At 38.0% G+C, this 7699-nt stretch overlaps 1 long non-coding RNA gene across 3 annotated transcripts; it reads right to left on the bottom strand.

Moving 5' to 3' along the window:
- Window positions 1-3008: 3008 nt before the first annotated feature.
- Window positions 3009-5214, bottom strand: LOC122138478. 3 transcript variants are annotated; one of them, XR_006155610.1, is made up of 3 exons: window positions 4536-5214; window positions 3849-4189; window positions 3009-3335 (listed from the first exon to the last, which is right to left on the bottom strand). It is a non-coding gene; the product is annotated as an uncharacterized LOC122138478 (long non-coding RNA). The 3 variants fall into 3 exon arrangements; XR_006155609.1 differs by having other exon boundaries at window positions 3882-4189; window positions 4536-5208; XR_006155611.1 differs by having other exon boundaries at window positions 3959-4189; window positions 4536-4859.
- Between the last annotated feature and the right edge of the window lie 2485 nt (window positions 5215-7699).

Genomic DNA, 7699 nt, shown 5'->3' with positions numbered 1-7699 from the left:
TGGTGTACGGAGTGAGAATCGGGGCCTGTGTTTTCCAACCAGACTGATAAGGCTATTAAAGACATTTTTGAGGCACTGTTTCGGTCGTGAAACAGAACGTGGCCAGCTAGCGGGAGAAAAAGCAATCCTTTTGTTATTGAGAGGACAGAAGGATTTCTTGAGGCCTTTGGCTCTTTTGTAATCACATCCAGACTCTGTTTGATTATGATATGTGAGCTATCGCATCACTGAAATCCCTAAAGTGGCTTATGGTCTTATAGGTGACATTTGAGGTTGTGCTAGCCTGCGTGCTGTCAATACACTGCCTGCGCACCAATGGTTATTTAATGTGGCGATATGATGCATACCTAAGAGCAATGGTTTTGTTTAGAGTAGCATTTGGCCCCAGCAACCATAAAAGCCCTAAATGTTTTTTTTTTTTTTTTTTTTTTTTAAACCTATAGAAACTGCACAGCTAAATAGCTTGGTGGTTTGGGGTAAACTCTTAAGCATCTCTGTGTGCATTTCATGTGAATATGTAATTATAACATTTCTGTAAAATAGTTTTTTTAGCAAAAAAGCAACAAAATAACAAAACAATCCCTTAGGCCTATTCTAAATCTACTGACATAAGTTTATGACTTTATTTAGAGACAAGTATAAGTTTATGGATGTTTTTCAAAGGATTCTACAGTGGCACAAATCCCCCTTTAGAACAGGCATTCAATTCAGTGGACCCTGCGCATGTGATCTGGCTCCTGCCACACAATACCATCCCTTAGGGCATGTAAATAGCCATCATTCAGTCATGTTCAAAATGACAGACAACACCGCAATGCACTGGGGTGAAATGTCACGACTCTGTCAACCCTGTCCCAGCAAGACACCGTGTTAGTCACATGACCTCAGAAGGTTTACTTGTGTTTAACTGGCTTGCAGTGTTGTTGTATTAATCATTCAAACAGGATGCATTTACATGTTATTTTTTTCATGTCTGTAATTTTTCATGGATCTACTGAAGGGACGTATTGTACTTGAACACTCTCTCAAATGTACAATATTAACAGATGTTTTAGCTATAGGTGCTCATTGAATTATGAGCTTTTGTTATTGTTATGCCTTTAATGATTTATTTAAGGATAAATGTACATGAAACAATCAGTGCTGTCAATTTCTTATTATTGAAGTAATTTGATGAAAAAATAATGCATTTAATCATTATGTAAATTCCATAAGGGATTTTCCTATCATAGAAGTAATTCAAGCTTGAAGTACAACTGTAATGCAAGTCCATACTTTGCATAGCTTCAGCTATCGGCATTCATGTACAGGTATGTATCATGAATGTTGTGTAGGTTTTTTTTTTTTCCCTATATATGGAGAGGAGGCAAAGGTGCTTACGCCTTCTTTAAATAATTACAGATGCGATTAATGCATTTTTTAATTCATTCTTTTTTATTATTGACAACACTAATAGCAATATTTACTTGTGCAACAATAGATCATCTATAAAACTAGTCATCTGAAGCAAGTGTTTTTTTTGTTTTGTTTTGTTTTTTTAAATGATGTGCTTCTCAGAGCCATGTTATAATAATAAATTATAACTTTAAACAGTTTTCCTTTCTAATAATTAAATTTTATGCCATTTATCTCAGGTATTTCTCATATGCTGTGTGGCAAGAAGCGAGGACAGTTTCGTGAGCTCAGAGAGCACGTTTGGCGGTGAGCATCTTTTAGCACCCTGCCCAGATGGCGCATGATGATCGGATGTGGGGGAGCCACCAATAAATAAATTTCCACATTTAAACTACGGAAGAGGAAAGGAGTGTCGATCAAAGAGCCAGATCTCCGAGACAGGTACCAATTACTTTCCAGATCAGATATTTACCATGAAGCTATTCCTGCCTTTGTGTGCCTTTCATATTGCAGACAGTTTAAGGAAAGGCTGTCTTTGATCAGACTGATAAACCATGTTGTATGCCAACACACGCATGCACATTCTACCATGCTGCGGCACACACACACTAACGCATGCTAAAATGCACTCAGCTCAACATGTGCAGCCAATTAGCAGCTGAGTGTTTATGGGGGATCCAGATGAGTTTCAAACAGGGCACACTGCTCGGCAGACTTTGATGGCTTACAGCTTTAACCTGCTCTCATCACACTGTTAGAGCAGGAATGGATGGAAATGTTGTTGAAACGTTTGCTTTGGTTTAAGGGTCTTTAGAGACGGCGTGGGCTGAGCAGGCTGGAACCGCTGCCGCATGCCAACTCCTGGAGTCATGCATTTTCGACATGGAGCTTGATGTGGAATATTTCAGGAAAAGTTACTTTTTGTTTACCATTTAAGGAATTTTCGAACATTTCACCCTGGATCGCTGTTCTCAGAACAAAAGCACCTGTCTATCTAGTAGAACAAGCTTAGTAGAGCCATAAAGTCAGTAGCTCTAGTGATTGATTCCATATCCACTGCAATCCTCTTTTTTTTTTTTTTTGACAGAGTTTAACACATTGTTCGTATATCCATTTTGCCTCCTAACCTCCCCTTCCCCATCATGTAGTTGATGATTGTTTCTACAGGACACAGGGATTATAATCCAGCATGGTGGGAGTCAGATTAAAGGACAATAGCCTAATGCAGACAGACATTTGAAAGTTTTTTTTTTTTTTTTTTTTTTTCAGAGTTTATCAGTTTGCACTGCACCTATTCTGGGCCCTTTTATCAGATTAAGTCTGATATTTTATTTATTTATTTATTTTTAAAAGATGGCTGACGCATCAAGGCATTTTCTTGTCCCAGGTTAAGATCTTGCACATCTGTTCTATATTGTACCACACTGCAGTTGTTGTTGTTCTCCTGAGGGATTAAATGCTGATTTGAGAGCTCATTTCTTAGAGTGGACATGCTAATATGATGGAGGATGATGGGTTATGTGGTCACTGAGTGCACAGGTGGGTCAGTTGTGCAGTTTTGCATCCTGGTATGACCTGCAAAGTCAAAGAGTTGAGCAAAACTAGAGCCAATATATGTTTTCCATGTAAAACTGTTTACTACTGAGTTAATCAAGCACAAGTAATTCACAGTCAAGACAGTCAGTATATTCCATCCAGCTTCACCTCAACATAAGAATAGAACAGCACATTAATATGATATGCACATATTTTATGTATTGTGTGTGTTTGATGCCCAGGAGATCTCATTTGGTGGCTTCTCCACTGATCCCGACTGCTCTGTTGGTTATCAGAGACCGGTTCGCGTTCTTCAGATCAGTCCTTCCAAAATGGACTTTGAAGTCAGTGTCCCGTAAGGAGGCTTTGGTCTCAGGGCGGCTGAGCTCTGGGATGTGCTGGACCTGAATGGAATAAGAGACGGCACTGGTGATAAGAAGACTTAAAGTTTGAAAAAGAAAAAAAAAATGTTTGATAAAAATGAAAGAAAAATAGGAGACAGAGAAATCTCCATTCTCTATTGGCATAATGTTGATTATCACAAAAATGTGTAGAGACACTTACAAGAGAAGTGAATAGGGCAGAATTTCGGTCTTAAATGCAGAAATGTGCAGCTTATTTTATCAAGGTGTTTGGATGAAGTCTTCTTTTAAAACGCATGTATTGTTTGAGCTGTATATTTGTTTAAAATATTTAACAACATTGTAGGGTTTATATTTAAATTGAAACTTACACAGAAAATAATTAATCACTTAAAATCACTTTAACATGCATATTGTCTATATCTTATCTTTAATATTTAAGTTCTGAGCTTTTAAAAAATTTGTATAATCCAGATTTATGATCTTTAAAGAAAAAGAGAGAAGCGTCAGTTAATTTTTGATGATCATTATGATTGAACTTAAATAGTATTGAACCTGGAATATTCTTTTAACATCTCTTAAACCCACCCCTGTCCATCATGTTCCGCTCTATGATGTGATGGTTGAAAATCGAGAAGATTTTTCTGGCGTCATATAGGATGTACCCAGGGAGTAAAGTTGGAGGACGAGTAAGCCTATCGGGCCGGTATGTGCTCTGAGGGGCAGCCGTGGCACCGCGCCATGGGTTCAAACACGCAGGGTAAATATTTGCTTCTCTTTGGTAGGCCGGCTTTACGGAGGTCATTCGTCTGGGATTCCCTTGGCATCTGCCACTTTTTGTTGTTACAGTTGGCATTTTTGGCACAGGAAAGGTGGCGGGGCTACAAAACGGTCACCTGGAGAACAGAAAAAGAGACTTTGGAGGAGAGAGGAAGCGTTGGAGCTGGCATTCATGCAACTGTTCCATTTGAAATTCAAGCACAGCCCATAAAAATGCAGGAAATGGAGAAGAATGCATTTAGTCACTATAGGTCATCTCTCTCTTGTTTGTCAAAGCCTTTTATGTGGAAACACGTCAAAGAGGGTTTCAAAGTGACTCACTCTTTCTCATGTTGCAACTATAAAACCAAAATAATCCATCTATTATCAAAGCGATTTCACCCGTATCACTACAATGAATTCTTTTATTCTTCCCAATCACATTTGATATCCACTCATAAAAGGAAATGCCATCCCACCCACTTCTGGCCATCCTCCGGTGATCATCTGATGGTGTGCTCTATCAGCCTGTAGATGGTGCTGTGTTCCACCGATCTCCTTCTCATCCCTCTATCATCTCTCTACAATGAGTCCATTGTTTTCATATCCTGTCTTACCTCCTTTGCCCAAGATCCCCCACCGTTCACTTATTCGACTGCTCACTCTCTCTCTCCCCCCTTTCTCACTCTCCCACTCAGTTTGACTATATTACTAGATTTGTCCCCTTTCACAATCCAAGCTACATTTTGTCAGTCTTTTTAAACCCACCCAGCCAGGGCAGGCCCTGATTATGCCATCCGCATGCTCGTGGGCATTTTAAGGAGGAGGAGGAAGATGGCGTAAAACTCAAGTGCAGAGGAGGTGGGGAGGGAGGAGGGAAAAGCACATATACACAAACACACAATTCCCAGAGCACTCTTGGGGATTGGCAAGGGCCAAGAAATCTCTCTTCCCTGGAACACCTAATCCTTGGGTCGGGGCCAAGGACCACAATCTCTGTGCACAACTGACACCGGCCACCAGAGACACTTTAGGGTTTTTTAGGCGTGTCCTGTTCTCTCTCAGCTCACCGCAGCCAGAGCATGAAGCATGGGAGAAAGACTCGGCAGCCCAAAGAAAATAAATGATGTGGGGAAATACAATTCTGAAGCTTTTCATAGGTGCTCACAGCCATTTTTCAATGAGAAAATCACAGTGTACTTTGTCAGTACGTGTGTGTGTGTGTATATATATGTTTGAAAGGAAAAAACTTGACAGAGAATGTGAAACAACAGTATGGAACAAGCCTTTAGGGAACTCAAGTGTTGATTTAGTAAACTTGATTGTTTCGGGTAATTTATAGGCTTCTCGATTTCCGATGAATCCTTTGGTTATAAATGAAAATGGGAACTGTTAGATTTGTTAAAGACAAATGCCGGCACGATTTACATTAAACACTCAAGGTTCTCGAGTTGATCACATTTTTAAATATTTAATGTATACTCTCATGTGCTTGGTTTTTATAATGCAACATTTCCGCTGCTATGAAAATGTATCCTCTACAAATCATGGCTATAACCGAAATGGTAAATGGATGCCATTGAGGTAAAAATGTAATACAAAAAAATCACTTGTGCATGCTTCATGCTGGCTTTCATTCTTTCAACTCACGTCTGCTCAAATAACAAATATAGTGAGTGACATGTTGCAGGTACCTTGCTGTCTGAGCATTTACACCCTAATGATGCAAGTTTGTGGAACTGGTTGGCATAAGGCATGTAAACCTTCAACAGCTGTTGCATCTTGAATGGTGTGGTGTGTTTACATAAGGATAAATGCCACACTTCCCCTGGTTTTAAAAATGTAAACGTCGGACATGGCCAATTAGAAGCAGGAAAAGCAGGAAATGTAAGGTGTGTACCTTTGACCTCACAGCGGCCATTATTTTGTAGGCACCATTTTTAAGTGTGATGTAAATTTCTGTATTTATTTATTTTTTTTTGTTAAAATTCTTTCTGATGATCCTGTACAGCAACACTGACTTAACCACTGGTGGGAGTTATGGTGCAGGACTATCTGCTTGTCCTATGTAATGCAGGTAGGCAGAGTTAGACAAAAACAAAATGCTTTCTTGCTTTTATTTTGATGGCAAAAATAAAAATACTCTCTGGCTAAAAAAAATAAATAAAATAAAATAATAATAATAAGGGAATGCTTAGAATATATAAAGGTTAAATAGAGAATACATTGTTAGACTTGTTTAACTGTATTGTGTTTGGTGCTGGGTTATTTTTTATTTTTTATTTTTTTTTATTTTTGCCTTGTGAGAACTATTGCGGACATCTGAGAATTCTGTTGCCTCTAAACCACAATGACCAAAAATAATTAAGGACATCTGCTGAAATGGTCAAATATGGAAAGATGTGTGTATTCTCTCCAAAACTTTGTGAGAAATTATGTAGATCTTTAACTAAGTTCAAAATTGGACAAATAAGCTGAAGAAAGTTTGAAATACTAAAAGAAGCATTTGAACTTTTTACATATGTAAATAAATGTTATGATGACCAAATTACAGATCATATTCCTGAAGGATGTTTCCCTTAAGCCCTTTTTACTTGTACTGTTTGTTATTCATGGTCATATTTCACTTGGTTTGGTGAGGTCCCAAACTAACAACAATTTGACAAAAAAAAAAACTGGTCAATGCTGTTTTTTATTTTTATTTTTTTTAGCTGATGTAACCACTGTAGAATAAACAGTGCTGACCTCACACACACACTGCTGACCCCTGGGTTGTGGTTTGAGATGCCGTGTGTCTTCATGACACTCAAGAATACACATTTGATGGTGCTCCTGTAGTTCACACTGTAATCTTTTTCAACAACACATCACGCCATAGTAATCGAAAGCTGACAAATAGCCAGAACAATGTTCATCTACATGGTAAACTTCAAAATGAATAAAACTGAATGAGAAAAACAGCGCTTGTGGCTATTGGCAATCAAATAGATGGGCAATTAGCCATGACATGTTTTCACCACGTTTTGATTTATATTTACATTATCATGTTCTAATTGTCTGTTCATGCATACTTATTTATGTTATGAAATGAGAGGGCCTTATTGTGTTCAGCTTAAAAATCATTTGCATAGATTACAATGTCACTAAGCAAATTATGTGCAGTCAGCTGAACATATGCCTTGTTCTGACAGTGTCGGCGTTGTCAGAATGTGTACAGACGATCTGTGATATTAGTAAAGAACAGTCTTCATTTAATTTCTGTTTTTTTTCTGTTTTGTTTATCTTACTCTCCACAGGAAAACTGGTCAGTGTTCAACACAAGACGATTGAGTCTGTTTGTGTGTGGATCGCAACACTAATTATTGATTTGAATGGTTGATCACAGGTATCAAACACGTTCAATCCACAGTCCCAAACAGGTAATTCTATCAAACAGGTGTCTTGTTGTTTGATTTTTTTTGCACTCTTTTAAATATTCTATCAGATAGCGTTTTTAATCTGACAATACAATCCTGTGCTAACAAGCAATAAAACTGCATGGTGTGCTTTAGAATCTGAATTTGATTAAAAAAATTAAATTTGATAATAAATTGATAAAGAAAAAGTTTTTCTTCAGAGGTTGATTTATGTAACCCTCCTTGCTTTAA

This window comes from Cyprinus carpio, chromosome B9 (assembly GCF_018340385.1).
Source record: "Cyprinus carpio isolate SPL01 chromosome B9, ASM1834038v1, whole genome shotgun sequence".
NCBI classification, from domain to species: Eukaryota; Metazoa; Chordata; class Actinopteri; order Cypriniformes; family Cyprinidae; genus Cyprinus; species Cyprinus carpio.
The sequence above is the reverse complement of the archived record's forward strand: the minus strand, read 5'-3'. Positions and strand labels throughout refer to the sequence as shown.